General features: G+C 45.2%; 1 pseudogene; it reads left to right on the forward strand.

The window, feature by feature from the left end:
• Nucleotides 1-653: 653 nt before the first annotated feature.
• On the forward strand, nt 654-1,961 carry LOC136469468 (protein ALP1-like; annotated as a pseudogene).
• The last annotated feature ends 19,524 nt before the right edge of the window (nt 1,962-21,485 follow it).

Consider the following 21,485-nt stretch of genomic DNA (forward strand, 5'->3'; position numbering starts at 1 on the left):
CAAAATCAGCAAGGGCTAAAAAGTATAACACCTATTTGAAACTGCTGGAAATAGATACCTCAAACTTCAGTGAAAAAGAAAAAAACAGGCATGAGAGCATACTGGATCAGATTGCAAAAGACTTGGCTAAGGAGTAGAAAAGCAGCACGAGATGCATGTATCCCTAATATTTAGTGTAGTTGTTTTCAAGTTTGGTCAGTGTATCTGTAAACCTATGTATGTAAGCTTTAAGTTAATTAGTTTATGTATTAGGTTGCATGGCTGTACCCCTAATATTAATGTAATTGTTAGTATTGGCAGTGTATTTGTAAGCTATTGATGGTTGTACCCCATTATTAATGAAACCAGCAGATGGATGTTGACAAAAAAAATTGCTGTTGTGGGTAAATTTAGCTGTTAAGAAAAGACAAACATGAATATAGCTGTTGAGAACAAAACAAACAAGAATATAGCTGTTGAGAAAAAGACAAACAAGAATATAGATGTTGAGAAAAAGACAAACAAAAGCAGCAGATGGTTGTTGCATACAAGTGGATATCAGCTACAAATACTGCACTCCCTCATTCACTAGACACCAGTCCACAGCCACTCCCTCATTCACACTCACTGCACTCCCTCATTCACTAGACACCAGTCCACAACAAGTACAAATAATGTCAACTGACTCAAGTGATTCTACTGAGTCTGACCTTGAAGCACAGATTGAGTCTAAGCTTGAGCAGGAGATTGAAGCTGAGATTGAAGCAGAATCAGCTAGGTCCTCTATTCGACGTGGGGGTTATACAAGGAGGTACATCAACAGAGATCATGAAGGTGATCACAACAGACTAGTTGCTAAATATTTTTCAGATAATCCTTTGTACAATGATGATTAGTTTCATAGAAGATTTCACATGAGGAAGCATTTATTTCTACGCATAGTCCAAGATCTAGGTGTTTGGTCTCCATATTTTCGTCTAAGTCGAGATGCATTTAGCAAAGTGGGTCTATCACCATTATAGAAATGTACTGCTGCCATTAGAATGATGGCTTATGGTTCACCAGCAGATCTTATGGATGAAACATTCGGGGTTGCTGAGAGTACAACAATGGAGTGTTTGATTCATTTTGTTACTGGTGTTAGAAGCCTATTCGGTGCGTAGTATCTACGCAAGCCTACTAGTGAAGACATCCAACGCTTACTGCAAGTAGCAGAATAGCGTGGTTTCCCTGGGATGTTGGGTAGTCTTGATTGTATGCATTGGGAGTGGCAAAATTGCTCGGTTGCTTGGAAAGGGCAATTCACTCGAGGTGATTATAAGGTACCTACCATAATGCTAGAGGTTGTTGCGTCTTATGACCTATGGATTTGGCATGTATTTTTTGGAGCTGCTGGTTCGAACAATGATATTAATGTGCTTGACCAGTCACCGTTATTCACGGAACAACTACAAGGCAAAGCACCAGAGGTTCAGTTCACTGTTAATGGGTCACAATACAACATGGGTTACTATCTAGCTAACGGTATCTATCCAGAATGGGCCACATTTGTCAAGACAATCCTCAGGCCACTTAGTGCAAAGCATAAATTGTTTGCAAGCTTTCAAGAAGGAGAAAGAAAAGTTGTGGAACGAGCCTTTGGGGTGTTGCAAAAGCGTTGGGCTATCATACATCACCCAACTAGACTCTGGGAACGGGAAGAGCTAGCCAATATTATGTATGCATGTATTATTTTGCACAACATGATAATAGAGGATGAGAGAGGCATCTATGACACACCAGATGGTAACACATACGAGCAAGCACAATCATCCCCAAATTTAACCGGGCTAGCACATGGACCAATTTATGGATTCACAGATGTACTTGACAAAGACATGGAAATTCGCGATCGATCAAGTCACATGCGTCTCAAGGAAGATTTAATAGAGCACATATGGCAAAAATTCAGTACACAGCAGCATCAAGCACACCAAGAGTAGAGTCTCAAGGAGTGAAATTTTACAATTTTTTTATGCAATGTAATTTTACAGTATTGACCCAGCTAGATTACGGCTTATCCAATTAATTAAGGATTATGTGTTCCCCTCCAGATGCTTTGTAATCGTATCAATATTTAGGCACTTGTACTTTCTTCCTTTCATTCTGCAAACATAAACTAAATATAGCAATCGTACCAACTGTAAGTCCATGCAAACATAAACTAAATATAGCAGAGATTGGTGGTAGAGATACCTGATGAGGCGGAGGCTTGTTGCCACGCTGGCCGTCTATGAGGTGGCCTTCCGCGAGGTGGACGCGCCCAAGATTTTCGCCCATCCACGCGCCATGGGAGGTGGTCATGCCGCCCGTCAGCGATCTGGCCGCGCCGCCCGTCTGTGAGCTGGCCACGCCGCCCGTCTGCGAGGTGGACGCGCGGGCCGTCCGCGAGGTGCCGGTGCCCCAGGTTGCCGGCCGTCCGCGAGGGGGCGCGCCCCAGGTCGCCGTGCAAAGCCACCCGATCTGACTGTGTAGGCTTCATCAGGGCAGGGAAGTTGCACATCCTAGTTGATGCAGTACTTGAGGAGGTAGATACGGAAGGGCATGGTCGGATTTGGTGGAAGGAGTGAGATCGGGGATGGAGGTGACGGAGGCGGTGGACGGAGCTCTCCAGCAACTCGTGCGAAGGAAACGGGAGGTTGAGGATCGAGAATTTTATTTCATCGTGGGCCCCACTCCTATGGACAGATGAGCCGGATACATTGTGCCTTGTGAAATAGCTATTGCCACCTGTTGTGGGACCCAGTCCTATGGACTGGTTCACCCATATATATTGCTGTTGCTCTAACTTCTTAGTTCTTGTGCATAAGTTGACTGTAAGCTACAACCCGCTTCTCTTTGCTTTTCTCCTCTCTCTCTCTCACGTCAGCCACTTAAAACTCATTATTATACTTGCTCTAAGCTGGACGGTGAGACACAGTAGCCTACCTTAGAACAGTGCCAACAGATGCTAGTATAGCACCAGGCCTCTAAGATGTTGCACCTATTGGCACCTGTGGCTAATTTAAGCACCCGGTGCAATCGATAAAAAAACGGAAAAGTGAAAGAGATGTGTCAGAGTGAGTCCGAGGAGAAGATGAGGTTTTGGAAAAGTTCTGCTATCTTTATTTGTTGTGGGCCCGTTCAGTAGGTGCTAACCGGTTTTACACGTTAGAGACTTTTTTGGATAACTAAGCACCTGTTGATGTCAATCCTTGTACCTTGCTAACGGAACATACGTTACAGTTGCCCTTAGGCCTTCCCAAACACTACAGGGTGGCGTGCGGCGTCCATCCTCCATGTCACAGCCAAGCGTAGCTTGAAGTGTGTTAAAAGCTCTTGAAGAAGAGTCAATAGCTTCTTCTGACGAAAAGGCAACGAGCTATCGAGACGCGCATTGTGGAGATGGGGCATCCAGCATGCAGCATAGCAACGGAGAGAGAAATGAAATAAAAGTGATTTCAAGTACAGAGAGAATGGTGGGGGCCAAGGGGAACGAAGATGTCAGTGTTGCTTGCGTGACGCCTTGTTTAGTTGAGGGCCAAAATCCAAAAAGTTGCTACAGTACCTGTCACATCGAATGTTTGCGGCCCGTGCATGGAGCATTAAATGTAGACGAAAAGAAAAACTAATTGCACAGTTTGGTGGGAAATTGCGAGACGAACGTTTTAAGCCTAATTAGTCAATGTTTGGATACTATTTGCCAAATAAAAACGAAGGTGCTACAGTAGTCCCAAAATCCCAAATTCGCGAACTAAACAAGGGCTCAAACTTTTTTGCGGGGCTATTGATGATGTATGCCTGCTTTGCCGCCGTTTGTCTGTGCACGATTGCAGCAGCGCTTTTGCTACCAGGGCATAGTAGCCTACCTTAATTTCTGTTTTCTACGTAGTAGCTTCTTTTCCTGTGTGCGGAACCATTCGTTTTGGCTGTGATGGATAAAAAAACACTGGTGATGAGACGCTGAACATAAAGTCAGTCAACTCGTGTTGGCGAGTGAAATGATGTTTGTTGCACGTGTAGGCTGGGAAGTCTGGTTGGGTCATCTTCTCGTGGCCGTGTGTAGCTAGTTTGCCTCTGATCCGGCTATCTGGAGGTAATTGTAATCGTTGTACTTATCACGATAGCCACCGGCAGTTGGTACAGTACGGGGGCCGGGGTAGGAGAAGGTGGTGTGTATGGCTGCTACGTTTTGGATGTACCCGGAAAAGGAATGAAAATGAGAGACGGGCTACCGAGGCCTTGGCAGCAGCACACACCACACACACGGTTAGCTACTCCCTCCGTCCTTTAGCAGACGGCGGCGGTACAATGATTACATCACTTCAAAATAAATGTAATTTCACTCGAGTGCACTTCTGGACTTTAATATTTTTTTCAAAATAAATGTACTTATAGTATAAGAGAAACTAACTTCACTTGTTTTTTTTTTCTACTTTTTCTCTTTCTAAGGTACAATGATTACATCTTTATAGGAGCATATATGTAATTTCTCACTAACCTTTAGCCTGTTCGCTGATTGGTTTCTGTGCTGATAAGCAGCCTGTTCGTTTCGTCGTAAACGGTCGTGGATTATTTATTGCTGGCTGGTTTGGTGTGAGAGAAAAATAATGTTCCGGTTTATAATCCACGATCGTATACGAGCAAGCGAACAGGATGAAGCCCGGCTGGTGCTGGTTTATTGTGAGAGAAAAATACTGTTGGCTGGCTGATAAGCCCGGGCTGAAACCAACAAGCGAACATGCTGCTTGATCTCTTCACCTAAACTCTAGAAGTGCACTTATTTTAGGACAGAGGGAGTAGCTCCGTGTACGATGCAAGGAGTGGCGCCAAACACGTGCAGGAGATGAAAAGACCGAGAGAAAGGACACATATCCTCTGTGCTATGCGCACCAACTTGACGTCGTAACGTTGCGCGTGGCGTGAGTGAAGTGGTGTTTAAATCCAGGGGCTAATGTTTAGGGGGTGTCACATCGGGTGTCACATGGGGGTGTTTAGATAGTAATAATAAAATAAATGACACAAATCATCAGTAATCCGCGAGACAAATTTATTAAGTCTAACTAATCTATCATTAGCACAATTTTACTGTAGCATCATATTGTCAAATCATGAACTAATTAGGATTAAAAAAATCGTCTCGTAAAGTAGTCTCAATATATGTAATTAGTTATTTTTTAGTCTATATTTAATACTTCATGTTTGTGTCTAAACCTACGATGTGGGTCTGTTCGGCTGGTATTAAAGTCGGTTGATAAGCCCGCTGAAACTGTTTTGTTGTGAGAGAAAAATACTGTAAATTTAACTGATAAGTTGGTTGATAAATTCAAACGAACATGCCCCCTTCTTGATCTCGTGGCATCAGTCAGTACCAAAAGTGGGAGCCGACGTGTACTCCGTACGCGTTTAGCCGCTCGGCTCATCTGATGCCAAACGTTGAAAGACACTTGCACACAGGGGCGGATCCAGCGGTGGGGCGGGGGGCTCAAGCCCCCCTACCCAAACCGAATCAGTGCAAATTATTGTAGAGCCCTTATGAATTTTTAGACAAAGTTCTATAGTATAGGGGGGCTGAGACTTAAGATCGAGCAGCAGTGTTGTTCAGTTCCCCTAAAATATTTCCTGGATCCGCTGCTTACACAGCCCATGCATGCACACTACGAGAAAGGGCCTTCAGAAACGCTTGCTGGTGCCTGATGCGTGCGCCAACGAACCGTCAGTAAAGTTTATTAGTCATGCACAAATCTGCTAATTCGATTCGATACGGTGGACGGTGGATCGACCGGGTGATACGTGTCGCGGTCGCACCCTGTCCCCTGAGTGGCTGAGTCACGGCAAGCCGGGAGCCAAACGCTAGCTCCAGGCGCGTGGACGTGTGCCCCGTGGGAAAACCACCGGCTAGCTGGCCGGGCAGGATGGCCGCCGCCGCGCGCGTGTCGGCCGGGTGGGCGCGCGCCGGCGCCACCTCCAGCCGGACGCTGCACCGCACCACGCCGGTCCACGTACGGTCCCGGCATGGGCTCTTCCATCGTATCGTATGCGGCGCTGCGTCTCGCTGATTGGGTGCCAAGTACCAACCGCGTGTCAGCTCGATCGGTCGATTTGAATACGCACGCACTTCGCCCCTTGGGCCGGCCAGTAGCTTTTTCATCAACACGAGCTGAGTAGCTGATGGACCTACTAGCTAGTGAATGTGAGTCGATGCGCCGGCCCGTATGCACAAAAACAGAATGACTGTTCAGGCAAGCAGCGTATGTGTACGTCGTAGACATGAGTTATCAGTTAATCATCCGTACGTCGCTACGATTTCTTGTTGTACGCGTTGGCACGGAGGCCTATTATTCGTATCGTGCCGGTTCAAATTTGACCCGATGCATACGAATGAGCCAACTAGCTAGTATTTTACCTAGCTGCTGGTCTATGCCGACATGAAGTAGAACGAGCGAGGCGGCTGGGTAAGACGACGCGGACGTCATGCTGTACGTCGTCGCCCGACGCCCGCCACAGCCGCGCTTAAAACGATGACGCGGACGGACCACCCATCCTCCATCGTCGTCGCGATCGAGGTGATGCGTCTTGGATTCGTTCCAGCCGGCTGTCGTCACTTGTAGTGGAACCACCTAATGGCCTACGTAAGATTTTTACAAATTAATAACGAACTCTAGGATGAGGGGTCAACCGCTATTGGTAGAGGGCTGGCTCCCCGGCTCTGAAATGATCCTTGTATGAGAAAATAAATTTTCGGAGATAGCTATGTTATGCCAACAGCCTCTAAAAATGAATTAAGAAAACACATCTGCCACTACCACCTCAGCCCACGTATGGTGCTTGGCACCACCGACACCACTAGCTTGCACTTTGATGGAGGCGCAAAAGAAGCATGTCTTTTCCGTGCCTGCTTTAGCCAAGCTCGATAGGTCCATCTGCTCCCGTTGCCTGCACACCAGAAACCCTAGAAATGAGAGATGGGTAAGCATGCCTTGACAAGGTCGTTACTAAGACATTAGGCCGTATGGACCGTCGAGAGCGTGCGTGTGGGCGTAGTAGAAAGGCCAGCAGCCTGCAGCAGTGCACCGATGCTATGCGCCCTAGAAGCGCCGGAACTGAACGCGTATCAAATTGAATTGATCGTCATCCGAGAGCCGAGTCAAATCAAGGAGGTTACAATCAAGCTGATCATGTACCAAGACTAACTTGTGCTTCTCCACCATTTGCGACAGCAAGAACCCAAGTCGTGCTTCACCCTCTCCCCAAATTCTTCACCACCTGGTCCCCCCATCCCTCTCCTTGGATCAGCGACAGAGGAGATGCAGAGAGGTTGACGGCTTAAGGCATCGTTACATTGGCCATGCTCACCCCTCCTCATTAGATCCGGTCAAGCTCACCAGACCTGCCTTATCCTCTCCATCGTCAGAGCTCCACCATAGCACCTCTATTATCGGCACTCCACCAATATTATCGATGCTCCACCACTACTGCATCTCTGGTTGGGGACTCTCGGCCCTAACCCTAGTGACATCGCTATGTGAGGGGTTACCTGAAGAGGACACGCCTACGATGCCCGAAAATTTGCCCAATCTTTCACGGTGCTAATCAGCAACAATAATTAGACAAGTAATTGTTTTCTCAAATCCAACCAATACTGATTTTAGGATGAAAAGGAATAGCACGTGTGGTAGCAGCAAGTTCCCTCACGTGAACAAGAAAACAACAATATTTATTCACTTGCAAAGTCTCTCAGCAGATCGAATAGTTGAGATTAATTTAATCGGCCCAATACTATAGCAGTAATCTCAATAGATAAAACTCACGGCAATGATATTTGACCCAATCTCAACATACAGTAACAGGACAGTAAGTCGCACGGATAATCTCACAGCAATTGTACGAAAGACAAGATAATTTGATTCTTATGAAATAGTTCTGTTTAATCAACCAAACTCAAACAGTACCAGCAATAATAGAATGATGGTTGGATTCGGCTTACAATAAAATGCAATCCAAACCCTAGCAATGTTCTTCCACCCGTGGCTCCGAGAGACACGATCAGAAGATGGGGATTCCACAGAAATCCAAGCGACGCACTCAAACCGTAGCAGCTTGATCACGCACTCCAGCAGATCCACAAGAATCTGGAAGATAATCTTCAAGACGAAGAACCTGATGGGAACACCATCTAGGGTTTTCCAAGCGACGGCTCGACGAGGAATAACTTCACAAATAAAATCCAGTCCCCCCTCCCGTTACAGAGGACGATTCCTAATATAGGCACGAAGGCCTCAACGTCAACTCAGACTCAATGCACACCATCTGGTTCGACTCAACCATATGGTGCACGCGTACATGACAGAACGTAGCTATAGGAAACTAAATAAAGAAAATACTAAAATATTGCGGACACGATGCAAATCACGCCATTAGCATTATGAACCTCCGTACTAGCTACTTGCATGCAGCGAATTCAATCCCAATAATGGTTCATGTGACGTCGACCTTTTGTGCTGTAGTTTGAACATATCGCCACTCCATCAAAGTAGCAGCATACTTCTTGACTTCCTCACGTATGTTAGCACCAATAAACACGTACTTGCTGGGCATATTTTTCTTCATATATCTTCCCTTCACATCAAAGGATAATGCACCAAATTTCATGGTTAAATAATATGGATCATCTCCAACTCTAATAAATTGAGGAGCCATGGGCTCATCATTACCCAAGCCTGAGAGGGAGGAAGGGGGCAGTCGTAGAAGGAAAGAGGGGGTATAGAGAGAGGGAAGGAGGGAGCCAGAGAGGGATAGAGGGGTGACTGTAGAGGGCAGGCACGCAAGAGAGACGTTTTCTGAGACTGAGGAGGGGCGGCTGAACGAGCGGCCGAGATAGAGAGCAACGGCTTAGGCCTCGAAGTTACGTGTGGTGGTCATTTTTTCTATGGGCGTAAGAAGATCCTTAAAAAATGGATTCATTTATAGACGTGCATATGTAAATTCATTTTGTAAGACGGGTGCATTATTGTGTGACTTTTGTAATCTTTTGTCTCTTAAAATCAAAATCGTTTACATATAAGTTAGATAAAAATATCATCTTTGAAAAATAAAATCATTTGTATTAAAAATTTGTTTTTTATATGCAAAGACGTGAATGATCCGAGTCCCAGCTCCTAACTAAGGCCTTATTTTGTTGCAAAAAAAAACTAAGGCCTTATTTTGATGCTCTGGTATCCGCCTCAATTCATGTGTGTTGGAGTGGATTGGGATCAAAAATAGTTTAAGTTCCACTCCAACACATGTGAATTGAGATGGATACGAGTGCATTCAAAAAGCCCTGAGCCTCAAATTAGCTATTTCGTGCGCTAGCTGACGTGTAATTATATCCAAGCATTAACAGCAAATCAAAATCCACGTACGTACGTACGTACTACACTTTAGCATGGATTCTTCAAACCGTTCCACTAGAAATGAGAGACTAATCGGATCCGATGGATGCCAGTGGATACACATACACGTACAGGCTAGCATTTTTCAGTGCTGATCGGATGGATGTCCGTACGTGGAGCATGCAGAAAACATGCGTGTGAGTGTGACGGAAATGGACACACACGCGTACCAGACCAGACACCACGTGTTCCTAGTGCCAACACCCACACACGCGCACGCCACGCACGCATGACGATCCACATCCTTGACCACGAAATGCATAGTGTAATAATGACGTGAAACGTCCACGTACGTCATAATGGTGTACACACACGAAGCTCAACTGCTAGCGTTGGATTTAGACATTTAGTTGGGCTTGGATTTTTTTTGTCATTTAAATCAATATATAAGCCTATGCCCATAACTAATACTCCATCCATATCAAAATAAGCAATGTTTTAGGTTTATCCTAAATCAAACCATTTCAAGCTTAACCAAATTTATAGAAAAGAACATCAATATATATGACACCAAATAGGTAGAATATTGTCGGTGTTTTCGGACCACTGACGAGTAAATTTGTATTTACGCATCTGGCTCGGATGGTGTGCTCGGAGGACACAAGGGTTTATACTGGTTCGGGCGAAACGTCCCATACGTCCAGTTCGTTGCTGCTCGTGTTATCGTCACTTGGTTTGCAGTAGGGGTTACAAACAGGCGAAAGAGGGAAAGAATCTCAAGTCTCTAGTGGAAGGAGTGAACGGGTGCTGATAGCTCGATTGTCGCTCAGCCGTGTGCTCGTGTCGTGCTCTTGTGTTCTGATTTGTTCGTCGTCCGATCCCCCGGTAGGGGTGCCCTGCTTTTCCTTTTATAGGTGAAGGAAAAGCACGGGTTACGATGAAGGAAAATGAGAAGAATGAGAGAGAAGAGAGAGAGAGCGAAGAGAGAGAAGAAGGCTTCTGTAACACCCTCGGTGTTACGCCTTAATCAAAATACTAAACCATGTCATGAGCATCATGTTTATGTATTATTGCATGTGGTAAATGAAAAATTAAATTTTATTACACTAATTCTCAAATTGAGCTCTAATTTATTCCTTGTCCAAATTGTCCTTCCAGTACGTCATCTTTCTCCACGTGAGAGCTCCATAGCCACAAAGTCAAATGATAAATTATTATCATTCACTAATTATTAGCGTACCACTTGACAAGATTTATATCTCCATCAATCTCGAGACGTGCCACTGTCATCTCTCGTTGTTCTAATTACTCCGCATTTACTTCGCTTGCTAATCACCTTGCTAAATTATCAGTGCACGACGCGCTGCCACTACCATAGTGTGTCGCACACGCTACGCATTAATCTCACGCACAAGTTTGGCCCGCTAAGCACGCCGCTCGCTCACTGCTCTGCAAACGTAGTGAACGCACCCTTTCCTCACGTCAGCACTAGAGCAATGTAGATTTTCCACACGTAGGTACTGTAGACGTGCAGGACTGTTCACGTGTGGAAACACTATTCACTACGGGCGCTGTTCGTCCGCGGCCACACGCCTTTCACAGACAACGTTTTTTTACCTTTAAGCAAGCCAGTTAGCCACTAACCTTACGACGCATCGCTATCGTGTCTTTGCTTCTCCATTCCTGCGTCTCCTGTCTTTAAAAGGATACACCGAGCTATTTCGCTCCGCTGCTCACTTGCTTCTCTCAAATCAAGTTTCTCTGTTCTTGCCCGTGAAAGCTGCGTCTATTGATTTCTCCTGAGCTGCAATAATCAGCTGAGGTAGCTAGTCTAAAATTGACCTTCTCATTCTCTAATGTTTCCTTGACCTGTGGTCTCCTCCCCCATTAATTCCTTGACCTGCATGAATGAACCAGCGCCCACCGCTAAGCACGTTTCACCCAAAGCACACTCCAGTCCTGATGTGCTCGTAAGTCCAAGACCACTCAAAGTCCATCACTGAATTAATTCTCTCATGGCTAAAGACCACACCACCGCACACGGCATGGAGCCAGAGGACAACCCTGCCAACTCGTTTCGTGCTTCCAGACTACCTAGCTTGTTGTGACCACCCACTCACCAGTGCTATATATGGTTCTGCTCCGCTCCACGTAGGGCAAGCAATTGCTAGCTCCCTGGTGTCTCTCCTCTTGCATTGCCTCCGCACATCGATCACCGTAGGCGGCACTTCATTCAATTCCGAGGTAGCTAGCCTGCAAGAATTCTTTCATTCTTCTTCTTTATTATTTTCTTGACCCACGGTCTCATCTAGTAGTTCTAGACCCACAGTCATGTGCAAGTCAACAAGTCCAATAGCATGATCATCCTTCTCCAATAATATCATTTTCTTCAACTCTAGAGCTCATTTGAATTTATTTATTTATTGTGAAATAAATTTTGTTAGATTCCTAAATTCATGATCTATCTGTTAGTGTAATTAGTTCGTATAGTTCAGTGATACCTTTAGGGTTACTTTATTATTTCAAGATGTGTATTATTATTATGGTTATTTAGAGGATGAATTTTTGTGATGCTTTGGTAGAAGTGCTAGCCCTAGAATTCTTTTACAGTAGGTTCATTGTATTATTATGTGCTCACTGTAATTTTTGTGGTCTTAGAATAGGTTGATAAATATGGTAGCTAGTGCACCTTGTTTTATCATATATATAGTAAATTGATATTAACAATAAGGATGCCTTTAGCTGCTAAGATAATACATGAAATGTTTCATACCTGTTTAGTGGGAATAATAGGTAACTTTACGTATTAGTCATTAGAGTTAGCTTAGTAGCTTGTTAGATGTATTCTTATTTTAAGAGTTGCGATTGCCTATATATTAATTATTGCATCATCATCACTGCATGCATATAGAGGACGAGCCACTGGAGATCGTGACCTTCGGTGAGCAGGAGTACGACGAAGTCGTCGAAGAGTACGAGGAGATCCTTGTGTAGGAGGATGTTCCGGAGCCGCCCGTCACTGACTTTGCTGACACCGCGCCTGTCCAAGGCAAGCCCCGGTGCATAACCCCTATTTTAAATAATCACTGAATATATATCTATGATGTGCATTTATGTTCCAGGTATTTTATGAAAACTACATGCATAAATATATCTACCTATGAGTCCTACTAGTACAGGTCGAGTAGCTGCTATGCTTAGGATCTCGGTAGCATGAGTAACCTGCCGTTACTCGCAAATAGGTGATAAATATGATCACTCATGATAAAATGGTGGAAAGGAAAATGGTGATCGGGCAGGGATATGGTTGGGTTCTGGTGGGTGTAAAGGGTTGTGTCCTGCGGCCAACAGGGCATATCTCGGTTATACTTTTTTCCCTGTCTGTGTCAATTAAGGACCGGTCGTTGCATATGGCTCTAGGCAAGTCACAGATCTATTGTCTCGAGCATATACTTGGGTATGGGCGTAGGGAAGACTTGTTGCTCTCTTGTTGCGGATCCGGCTCTTTCCGGACCGACTGATGGGAAGAGGAGGTGGTGGAGGTCCTTACACCACACTGAGTGTGGGACTCAGGATGTGGGGGCTTGGAGTCTAAGTTTGGACGGGGACCTGGACACCCAGGACAAGAGAGTGATGGGTTAGTCCTGCTTGTGCCTGGGGTACAAGCGGGACGTGTGTCTTCGGGGCACCCAGCTGGGCACATTGATTCGTGAATTGCCGGGAAATCCGGTCGGCTTGTCTGCGGTTTAGCACCGTAGTAAGAACTAAAAGTTGAAAGGAGAAGAAATGGAACTGATTGCTCAACTCTTGCTTGAAAGTAGAATAGGTGCTTATATAGACTGGCTAGATGATAAGTTAATACGGCTGATAATAATAATACATAAATAAGGACTCACTATTAGTATTGCTTTCTGCTAAAGAAAACCAGCAAACCACAAAGCTTATCATATTCCTTGGAGTCGGAAAATTATTCCCACTAGTCGGATAAGTCTTGCAAGTACATTGTGTACTCAGGGTTTATTTACCCCTGTTGCAGGTGATGCTTGAAGAGTACCTTTGTGTGGAGGATCCTTCTGGTGGGCTCAGACAGAATCCTCGCCCCTTACCGCTAGATGTTATTTTTAAATTCCGCTGTTATCATTCCGCACTCTGAGATTTGGTATTGTAATAATGTACTTTTAAGAAACTCTGATGTATGAAATGGATAAGTATTGTAACTCGTTCTCATTATTGGATCCTTGAGGAAAATGTGGATCTTTTGGGTTCTCCCTTGGGGTGTGCCCGACGGATACCGCCCGTTGTAGCTTGCTTTCGGGGTGCTTAGTGTCTGGTGGAAGACGAGCGCCTCCGTAAGTGTGCTATTTCGGGTGGTTCTGCCACAGTTGGTACCAGAGCCAATAATGGTTACGAGTTTCATCACTCTTTTTCAAAACTTAAAAATTTGACCAACAAAAGTTTTGCGAAAAGTAGGATGCGATTATATTAGGTAAATAAATATAAGCCCTAGCAATATGGTATATCTAGGATAGCGGCACTATTTTTATCTAATCAGTTTTCTGCAGGTACACTAACTTACGTTGCGTAAGAAATCGCTTAGTATACGGAAAGTGAGTGTGCGATGTGCTGAAAATTTTACGAATGCCGCTATATTCCAGCTTGAGTGAACGTATAGGCCGAAGCATACATCATGATAATAGCATCTTACTTCAACTAAAATCCCCCTTCACGTATAATTGAATTAAATTTATAGGACTAACTAACGAAATGCTTTAATAAATGTGCTGTCATTTCTCTAATCCCTTGATTCTGATCGGGAGGGTGCTCTAATGGATGGTTCATATCTCTTACAGATGAATCTAAGGTCTGGACGTGAGAGCACTAGTGCGGGGGCAGCTCACGGTCTTGGCGAGGGCCAAGGCGAGAGTGGCTGGGCCCATGAGCCCAATAGGGAGAGCCATGGGGCTCCACTTCTGGCTCCTCCTCCGCCACCGCCTCCGCTGATGACTCTCGCAGAGATAATGGCTGAGCTATTGGCTACTCATCGGGAGTCAGCTGCTGCTCGCTAGGAAATAGCTCGTGCCATGGACTTTATGGCACAGGCTATCGCGGGCCTCGCCCGCGGAGGCCACGGGGGCAACAGTGGGAATGGGGGTGGTGCCCGCCACCCTGAGGGACAGTCCTCTTACCAGGACTTCCTCAAGACTCACCCACCCACGTTCACGTCGTCTGATGAGCCCCTAGAGGCGGAGCACTGGCTTCACACCCTGGAGCAGAAATTTTGGCTGCTCGGAGTGACCAACGAGCAGAAGGTGTACTTTGCGACGCATCAACTTTTGGGGTCCGCAGGTGCCTGGTAGGAAACTTTCCAGGCCACGGAGCAGCCAGATCATCCGACAATATGGCGTGAGTTCTCCACCGCTTTCTAAGAGCTCTTTATCCCTGCTGGTGTCATCAACCAGAAGGTGACCGAGTTCCTAGAGCTGCACCAGGGGAACAGGACAGTGATGGAATATGTGAACAAGTTCAATCACTTGGCTCAATATGCTGGCATCCATGTGGACTCTGATGACAAGAAGAAGGATCGCTTCTTTCGCGGTCTCGCTCCCATCCTTCAAGAGAAGCTGTACACGACAAACTATCAGACCTTTGGAGCACTGATGAATGCCACCATTGCCATGGAGGGTTTTCAGTGAGAGTCTTAGGCTGATTGGAAGAGGAAGCAGGTGGCTGCAGGGTCTTCTAGCCACCCTCACACTTAGAAGGTTCAGGTTGTCCAACGGGGGCCCTATCAGTCATCAGGCGGGCCTTCGTTTCGGCAGCCCCAGCAGACTTCGCAGACTTTCTCCACATAGTACCATTCACCTCCTCAGCAGGTGCAGCCCCAGCAACATCAGGGATAGCAGGTTCCACCTCGTCAGGGGTTTAGGAACAAGCTTGGTGCTTGCTTCAAGTGTGGCAAAGATGGCCACTATGCCAGGGAGTGTCCCCAGCATCAGCCAGCTCAGTTCGCTCATCCGTCAGCAAACTCTAGGCTTATCAAGAGGACCATCATCAAGAAGAAAGTGCCCAGCAGGTCTGGTCAGGTGCACTTCACAGATGCTCAGCAGGTTGTGCAGCAGGAGGCGGTTATGGCTGGTATGTTTACCATCGACTCCCATCCAGCTTTGGTGTTGTTCGATTCTGGTGCATCACATTCCTTTATGAGCATGGGGTTTGTAGAGCGGCACAACTTATCACTTATGGCTATACCATATGCCTATAAGATCCATACTGCGGGTTCCCAAATGTTCATTAATACCCGCACGGATACAATAAGTTTGGTATTAGCCACCCACACTTACCATCTACAGTTCATGATAATGCCTGGGCAAGGCATTGATGCTATTCTTAGAATGAACTGGTTGCGGGTGTATGGGGTAGTATTGGATATAAAGAGGAGAAGTGTGGAGTTACGGCTTCCTTCTTCTGAGGATAGGATGTCTCTTATTGTACCCTCAGATCTAGTTTTACCTGTTGCTGCCCATGCTAAAGCCTCTCCTGATCTTACCTCCATCCCTGTGGTTTGTGAGTTCCTGGATGTTTTTCCTGAAGATCTTCTGGGGTTGCCACCGGACAGAGAAGTAGAATTCTCCATTGAGCTAGAGCCTGGTACTGCCCCTATCTCCAGACACCCATACCACATGGCTCCAAGAGAACTAGCAGAAATGAAGAAGCAGCTGGAAGAGTTGATGTACAAAGGTTTCATCCATCCTAGTGCTTCACCATGGGGTTGCCCAGCCATTTTCGTGAAGAAGAAGGATGGTACTCTGCGGATGTGTGTGGATTACCACTCTCTTAATGTGGTAACAGTTAAGAACAAGTATCCTTTGCCCCACATAGATACTTTGTTCGACCAATTAGCTAGTGCCAAGGTGTTCTCAAAGATAGATCTCCGATCAGGCTATCATTAGATCAAGATCAGGCCACATGATATACCAAAGACAGCTTTCTCTACTAGGTATGGGTTGTATGAGTACCTAGTGATGTCTTTTGGTCTTACCAATGCTCCTACCTTCTTCATGTACCTGATGAATTCAGTTTTCATACCGGAGCTGGATAAGTTTGTGGTGGTTTTCATTGATGACATCCTGATCTATTCCAAGAATGATGAAGAGCATGCCCGACACCTTTGGATAGTACTAACTCGACTAAGGGAGCACAAGCTGTATGCTAAATTCAGCAAGTGCGAATTTTGGTTGGATCGAGTGTAGTTTTTGGGACATGTGTTGACACCTGAAGGTGTTTCTGTAGATCCTAGCAAGGTGCAAGATGTATTGGATTGGAAATCTCCCAAGTCTGTGCATTAGATTCATTAGTTTCTTGGTCTCGCTGGGTACTATTGGCGTTTCATTCCTGATTTCTCCAAGATAGCCCAACCAATGACCAAGCTGCTCCAAAAAGAAGTTAAGTTTGATTGGAGCCCAGCTTGTGAAGAAGCTTTCCAAACTCTGAAGACATTTCTGACCACTGCTCCTATGTTGGCCCAACCAGATATTGATATCCCCTTTGATGTATACTGTGATGCCTCGAAGATGGGGTTGGGGTGTGTGCTTATGCAAGATGGGCGTGTGATAGCTTATGCTTCGTGCCAACTGAAGAAGCACGAGGTGAATTACCCAACCCATGACTTAGAGCTAGCTGCTGTAGTCCACTCTCTAAAGATTTGGAGGCACTATCTATTAGGCAACAAAGTGCATATCTTTACAGATCACAAGAGTCTCAAGTATATTTTCACTCAGTCTGAGTTGAACATGAGGCAAAGAAGATGGTTAGAGTTGATAAAGGATTATAATTTGGAAGTCCATTATCACCCAGGAAAGGCTAATGTTGTGGCTGATGCTTTGAGCCGTAAGTCACATTAGGTTGAGGAAATACCTTTATCTCTCAACCACACAGAGGTGTTAGCTCATATTGCATTGACCTCAGAATTGCTAGAGCAGATTATTCAGGAGCAAAAGGAAGACCCCGAAGAGATTCCTCACATCAAGAAGTTGATGGCTGAAGGGCATGGCCCTCACTTTAGTGTTGATGAACATGGAGTGGTGAGATATAAGGATAGACTGGTGGTTCCATCCAATGAAGAGCTGAAAAGAAAGATTTTGAATGAAGCTCACCATTCAAAACTGTCTATTCATCCTGGTAGTAACAAGATGTATCATGATCTGCGCCACTTGTACTGGTGGTCCAACATGAAGCAGGACATCACCCGGCATGTCACGGAGTGCAACACTTGTGGTAGGGTTAAAGCAGATCATATGCGTACCCTAGGATATTTGCAGCCCTTGCCCATTCCTGTTTGGAAATGGGAGGATATTTTTATGGATTTCATTATGGGTTTACCCCACACCTCCACAGGCTTTGATTCTATTTGGGTCATTATGGACCATCTCACCAAGTCTGCCCATTTTATCCTAGTGGACACTAGATATACTACCAAGAAGTATGCTGAGATATATTTTGATCGGATTGTGACCCTACACGGAGTTTCCCTTACTATCGTCTCTGATAGAGGGTCAGTCTTTGTCTCTCGTTTCTGGGAACAATTGCAGCACTGTCTGGGTACTCATCTTCTTAGAAGCTCAGCATACCACCCACAAACTGATGGTCAAACTGAAAGGGTGAACCAGGTGCTCGAGGATATGTTGAGGGCTTGTACCATTTCTTTTCCTGAGAAGTGGGATAAGTGCTTGAAGTTAGCTAAATTTTCATATAATAATAGCTACCAAGAGAGCATTCACATGGCACCATTTGAGGCTCTATACGGGCAGAAGTGTAGAACGCCGCTGAACTGGGTTGAAGTGGGAGACCGTGGGTACTTTGGGCCTGAATTCATAAAAGAGGCTCAAGAGAAAGTAAGCATTATTCGAAGCCACTTGAAGGCAGCGCAGAGCCGACAAAAAGCTTATACTGATAAGCGAAGAAGGCCTTTGGAGTTTACAGCTGGGATTATGTGTATCTCAAAGTATCTCCTATGAGAGGGGTGCATCGGTTTGGTGTCCATGGCAAGCTAGCCCCTCGGTATGTGGGTCCATACAAGGTTCTGGAGTAGTGTGGTCCAGTTGCTTATCGTCTCTAGCTGCCTGATATTTTATCTGCGGTACATAATGTGTTTCACGTATCACAGTTGAAGAAATGTTTGCGGGTTCCTGATGAAGCTATGGAAATTGAAGAGCTTCCCCTCCAGCCAGATTTGACTTATGTGGAGCACCCTATCAAAATCTTGGATGAGAAGGAGAGAGTGACCAGGAACAGAGTAGTAAAGTTCTATAAGGTGCAGTGGCAAAACCATTCAGAGGACGAAGCCACATGGAAACAAGAGAGTTACCTATTGAAGCATTACCCCCATCTCCTCTCTGGCTCTGATAGTTAGTTGCTGCATCGAAATGTATTTCCTACCTCCTTCTCACACTAGGCACACGAAATCTCAGGTCGAGATTTTGTTTTAGGGGGACAGATTTGTAACACCCTCGATGTTACGCCTTAATCAAAATACTAAACCATGTCATGAGCATCATGTTTATGTATTATTGCATGTGGTAAATGAGAAATTAAATTTTATTACACTAATTCTCAAATTGAGCTCTAATTTATTCCTTGTCCAAATTGTCCTTCTAGCACGTCATCTTTCTCCACGTGAGAGCTCCATAGCCACAAAGTCAAATGATAAATTATTATCATTCACTAATTATTAGCGTACCACTTGACAAGATTTATATCTCCATCAATCTCGCGACGTGCCACTGTCATCTCTCGTTGTTCTAATTACTCCGCATTTACTTCGCTTGCTAATCACCTTGCAAAATTATTCGTGCACGACGCGCTGCCACTACTATAGTGTGTCGCACAAGCTACGCCTTAATCTCACGCACAAGTTTGGCCCGCTAAGCACGTCGCTCGCTCACTGCTCTGCAAACGCAGTGAACGCACCCTTTCCTCACGTCAGCACTGGAGCAATGTAGATTTTCCACACGTAGGTACTGTTCATGCGTGGAAACACTATTCACTATGGGCACTGTTCATCCGCGACCACACGCCTTTCACAGGCACCGTTTTTTACCTTTAAGCAAGCTAGTTAGCCACTAACCTTACGACGCGTCGCTGTCGCGTCTTTGCTTCTCCATTCCTGCGTCTCCTGTCTTTAAAAGGATACGCCGAGCTATTTCGCTCCGCTGCTCACTTGCTTCTCTCAAATCAAGTTTCTCTGTTCTTGCCCGTGAAAGCTGCGTCTATCGATTTCTCCCAAGCTGCAATAATCAGCTGAGGTAGCTAGTCTAAAATTGACCTTCTCATTCTCTAATGTTTCCTTGACCTGTGGTCTCCTCCCCCATTAATTCCTTGACCTGCATGAATGAATCAGCGCCCACCGCCAAGCACGTTTCACCCAAAGCACACTCCAGTCTTGACGTGCTCGTAAGTCCAAGACCACTCAAAGTCCATCATTGAATTAATTCTCTCATGGCTAAAGACCACACCACCGCACACGGCATGGAGCCAGAGGACAACCCTGCCAACTCGTTTCGTGCTTCCAGACTACCTAGCTTGTTGTGATCACCCACTCACCAGTGCTATATATGGTTCTGCTCCGCTCCACGCAGGGCAAGCAATTGCTAGCTCCCTGGTGTCTCTCCTCTTGCATTGCCTCCGCACATCGATCACCGTAGGCGGCACTTCATTCAATTCCGAGGTAGCTAGCCTGCAAGAATTCCTTCATTCTTCTTCTTTATTATTTTCTTAACCCACGGTCTCATCTAGTAGTTCTAGACCCACAGTCATGTGCAAGTCAACAAGTCCAATAGCATGATCATCCTTCTCTAATAATATCATTTTCTTCAACTCTAGAGCTCATTTGAATTTATTTATTTATTGTGAAATAAATTTTGTTAGATTCCTAAATTCATGATCTATCTGTTAGTGTAATTAGTTCGTATAGTTCAGTGATACCTTTAGGGTTACTTTATTATTTCAAGATGCATATTATTATTATGGTTATTTAGATGATGAATTTTTGTGATGCTTTGGTAGAAGTGATAGCCCTAGAATTCTTTTACAGTAGGTTCATTGTATTATTATGTGCTCACTGTAATTTTTGTGGTCTTAGAATAGATTGATAAATATGGTAGCTAGTGCACCTTGTTTTATCATATATATAGTAAATTGATATTAACAATAAGGATGCCTTTAGTTGCTAAGATAATACATGAAATGTTTCATACCTGTTTAGTGGGAATAATAGGTAACTTTGCGTATTAGTCATTAGAGTTAGCTTAGTAGCTTGGTAGATGTATTCTTATTTTAAGAGTTGCGATTGCCTATATATTAATTATTGCACCATCATCACTGCATGCATATAGAGGACGAGCCACTAGAGATCGTGACCTTCGGCGAGCAGGAGTACGACGAAGTCATCGAAGAGTACGAGGAGATCCTCGTGCAGGAGGACGTTCCGGAGCCGCCTGTCACTGACTTTGCTGACACCGTGCCTGCCCAAGGCAAGCCTCGGTGCATAACCCCTATTTTAAATAATCACTGAATATATATCTATGATGTGCATTTATGTTCCAGGTATTTTATGAAAACTACATGCATAAATATATCTACCTATAAGTCCTACTAGTACAGGTCGAGTAGCTGCTATGCTCAGGATCTCGGTAGCGTGAGTAACCTGCCGTTACTCGCAAATAGGTGATAAATATGATCACTCATGATAAAATGGTGGAAAGGAAAATGATGATCGGCCAGGGATATGGTTGGGTTCTGGTGGGTGTAAAGGGTTGTGTCCTGCGGCCAACAGGGCATATCTCGATTACACTTTTTTCCCTGTCTGTGTCAATTAAGGACCGGTCGTTGCATATGGCTCTAGGCAAGTCACAGATCTATTGTCCCGAGCATATACTTGGGTATGGGCGCAAGGAAGACTTGTTGCTCTCTTGTTGCGGATCCGGCTCTTTCTAGATCGACTGATGGGAAGAGGAGGTGGTGGAGGTCCTTGCACCACACTGAGTCCAGGACTCAGGATGTGGGGGCTTGGAGTCCAAGTTTGGACGGGGACCTGGACACCCGGGACAGGAGAGTGAT

The sequence above is a fragment of the Miscanthus floridulus genome, chromosome 8 (genome assembly GCF_019320115.1).
Source record: "Miscanthus floridulus cultivar M001 chromosome 8, ASM1932011v1, whole genome shotgun sequence".
In the NCBI taxonomy this organism is placed as follows: domain Eukaryota; kingdom Viridiplantae; phylum Streptophyta; class Magnoliopsida; order Poales; family Poaceae; genus Miscanthus; species Miscanthus floridulus.